Below are 4,028 nucleotides of genomic sequence, written 5' to 3'. Positions count from 1 at the left end.
AAAAAATAAAAGGAAAAACAGGAATTTTTACGCAAAATCGATTTTAGACAAAGCGATGTTGGTTTTGATGCAACTATACAATCACTCAAGCTGCTTAAAGTAAGCCCCCTTCTAGCTACAGCACTGCTTAACTACATACATACGTTAGAACAAGATAGTCATAATACTGATTACGAGTTGTAAATAAATAATATTAGGATTAAGTCAAAGATGTGTTCATTTTTTTTTTTAATGTCCTAGTTTAATTTGTTGTAGAAATAATATTACTCTCTGAATGTGCAAATTGTTATATCGGAATCATTATTAACTCGTTAAAATACATAATCAAATCAAAATTCTTTATAAGCGTGGCAGTAAAATGGCTAATAATAATATTTCATCACGACGTACGGACGCTGTGGTGCTGGGAGTTTTCTTCGATTGCTGGTATCTTCCAGGAGGTGAGAAAACAAGTGTTGTATGATAGCGGAAAGCTGAAAAAATTCCAACAAAACTATAGTGGTCCACTAATTACCGCGATTTTTAACGACGCTTTACCGACCTGCTGAATGCGCGGACGGCGATATTTCTTCACGACCTACGGTCGCCATGGCGCTGCAGTTTTCTTCTATTAGTTTTTTTCTTTTTATCGCTATACGTTGTAATATTATATTTTCATTATTCATTATACCTATTACCTATGCTCATTATTTAGTAGTAGTAAACGGATATTATCCGTTACAATACCATGAAAATGTTAAAGATTTATGTTTAAGCTTTTAAAGACAAATTCTTTTTTTAGAAGGTGTTACGGAACAAACAGCATGATATATGAGGGGTGACAATCCAAAACGTACTATTGGTATTTTTCATATTTTTCAGTATGGCCAATTTTGTGTTTTGAAGCTCTAGAATGTCGTACATTTAACAATAAACCATCAATAAATTCAGTAAAATATTATAAGGTTGCCTATGGAGTAAAGCAATTTTTAAAATTGTTATAAAGTCAATAAATCAACTATACTAAAGATAAACTTACGTCAAAACGCACTATTTCCTACCAATAGTACACTTTGAATAAATTAATTAACATAGTTCGTTTTGGAAAAATAATGGCCATTTTTTTCCAAAACGTACTATTACCAAAAATCATTTTTTAGTTTATGAAAACTCATTTGATTTGATCAGAATGTTGTATATTATAGTATTCATTTTATAAGTATAAGGTTGTTAAATAAACGTTTTTTCTTATTGTTTATGCTCCTTTTGCGCCCAGTTTCAACAACTACTATAGGATTAATATATTCAGGATCAATAACAATAGATGAATCTAATTGTAATCTAACATTTGGTTCTTGCTCTTCAGGAAATAATTGGTTTATTATTGGAATTTCATTTTGAGTATTTTCATGTTCAGGTGTAAAAGGTGCATTACATTCTAGTTCATCTAATACCAATCTATCAGTTGGCTCATACTCTTCTGGAATTATTTTATTTTTTGTTGGTGTTTCGCTTTGGGTAGGTTCAGATACAGAAGGTATATTATATTCAGAGTTTGATAGTGGTTTGCAGCCTAGATCATAATATGGTTTTACTTGGTCAGAAATAATTTCAATAACAATAAAATTGGAGGGTTAGTCTCATTAAATAATGCTTTTGGTTTTAATTCATGTAAACATGAGTTATCGTTTCCAATAACTATTTCCATATCCTCAAGGTCCAACTTTAAATCTTGTGATGCTGGTGAAAACAGTTCAATGATTTTATTATCTGGTTCGTCCATTTTTATTGGTGATGTTAAGTCAGGCGAGTTCTAAATAAAAATATATGCATAAATTATAATATAAGTAAGAAAAAATTTGTTTTTCAAAATTTCAAATATATTTATTTTTATAATTTTATACAATTAATTTATATATAGGTAATATTATAATATTATATTAATTTATTGAATGCATAGAAAATCTAATAAAATAATGCAACATTAAAAATTAATTAGTTAATGCAATTAATATAATTATTTATTTATTTGATGATAATAAATAGTGTGTAATAATCTAAATGCATATTAATACATATATTAATATATAAAAATACTATACTATAGTTTTTAAAACCAGTGTTATTTTATATTGACAATTTATACAATTTTTTTAGTATAGTATTTTTATATATTATTATATGTATTAATATGCATTTAGATTTTAGATTATAATTGTTTTAATTTGTCAATATAAAATAACACTGGTTTTAAAAACTGTTATTGTCTGTATTAATTTTTTGAAACACATTGACAGTTCTAAAATGTGTATATTTTAGATATTAATTGTATATGTTATCAAATTATTTCCTATATAAACTAAACAAAATATTAATACCAGACATTTCCTATATGAAAATTATCACATTTATATTCCTATAGGTAAGATAATCATAATTAAATTATATTATTAAATAGGTAAGTATAAGAATAATTAATTCTAATGTAACTGTATATTCTTACATGCACTGTTTAATACCATACTATAGGAACATAATCAATACACTTTACAATACTGTTTATGCTTTAAATGGAGTTAGTATATTCAGTTAATTGTGTATGTTTATACCTGTGATATTTTAATATCATAAATAATAATTATATTTTAAGAATTTTAAGAATTGAACTGATTGTTACATGTTTGTAACCATGATTCACATTTTTTTTTTTTTTTTGTTAAATATTAACACTTTAAACAATGCATTAGCCATTGCATTCAAAGTAAACTAAAATAATATTTTTGATTAGTCTAATAATCACTAATTATTAGTTACTTTTAATAATATGTTTGTACCTAATTCAAAATAAACTAAATCAAATTTACCTTTTTATTGAAAATAATAAATTTAGTTAGAATATTTCTTGATGCTATTGAATTTTTACCATATCAAAAACAATAAAATATACCTACATGAATACATTATTTTATAGGAATATTTAATAGGTACGTTTATATAAATATATATAGGTATAATCTACAAATTAAGTAGTAGGTACATACTTTTAGCCAATGTTTAACTTTATTGAATGCAGCATTTGTCTGGAACACATTCATGACAGTGGGTGATCTTTGGACTATGGTATTCAGACGATTACATGTTTTTATGACCTATTTAAGTATAATTCAATCATATAGATTTATAATATAAACATTATACTATATTTTTTTGTTTTTGCTTTTAAATGATTCTTAGCTGAGTTTTGTGTTAAGATTTAAAAACAGTACCTATTTAAATCTTATAACTTAATAATGCATAAATAGGCACCCTTTTATGATGATAATAATAATAATATTATTACACTATAATATGTCAAAATTTAACACATTACTGGTCATGTTTAAAAAAAATATATATAATTACCTGTTTTCCAGTTGCTTTTTCCAACATCTTTTCGCATCGCTTTCTTTTATTTGCCATTGCAAATTTAAATAATAAAGAGTTAAAAAAAATTCAGAACTAATGAAAATCGATATTAGTCTTCTACACTGAGTACACTGTACTCTGTAATGGATTGACACAGCAGAATAATTTGACACTGGATTATCAATTATCATGATTACATTGCAATAATAGTTATTTATAAACTATTTATATACTATAGTAGGTAGTGATAACCACGTTCAAACACAATTTGATATCATTAGTAAATAGATAAGAAAAATAATTTCTTATTGATAATAACCAAAATTATGTCATTTTAATTGTTGATAATTTTCCCCTAACTTTTGAGTATTATTTAATTAAAACTACTTACTTAAATGAAATATTAAATATTGCCAAGTATAAAATTAGGAAATAGTACGTTTTGGCTTAATGAAACCTTGTTGGCAGTATATTAACATGGGAAATAGTGCGTTTTGACGTACAGTGGAAATAGTACCTTTTGGAAAAAATATGGCCAATAGTTCATTTTGCTCTAACTTTTATAATGATATCTATGGTTTAACATAGCCAATAGTACGTTTTGGAGAATGTATAAATTGTAAGATTTAATCGCTGTAAATAGT

At 25.4% G+C, this 4,028-nt stretch overlaps 1 pseudogene; it reads right to left on the bottom strand.

The window, feature by feature from the left end:
• Positions 1–921: 921 nt before the first annotated feature.
• LOC132937190 (uncharacterized) lies at positions 922–3,522 on the bottom strand (annotated as a pseudogene).
• Between the last annotated feature and the right edge of the window lie 506 nt (positions 3,523–4,028).

The sequence above is a fragment of the Metopolophium dirhodum genome, chromosome 1 (assembly GCF_019925205.1).
Source record: "Metopolophium dirhodum isolate CAU chromosome 1, ASM1992520v1, whole genome shotgun sequence".
Classification (NCBI taxonomy): Eukaryota; Metazoa; Arthropoda; class Insecta; order Hemiptera; family Aphididae; genus Metopolophium; species Metopolophium dirhodum.
The sequence above is the reverse complement of the archived record's forward strand: the minus strand, read 5'-3'. Positions and strand labels throughout refer to the sequence as shown.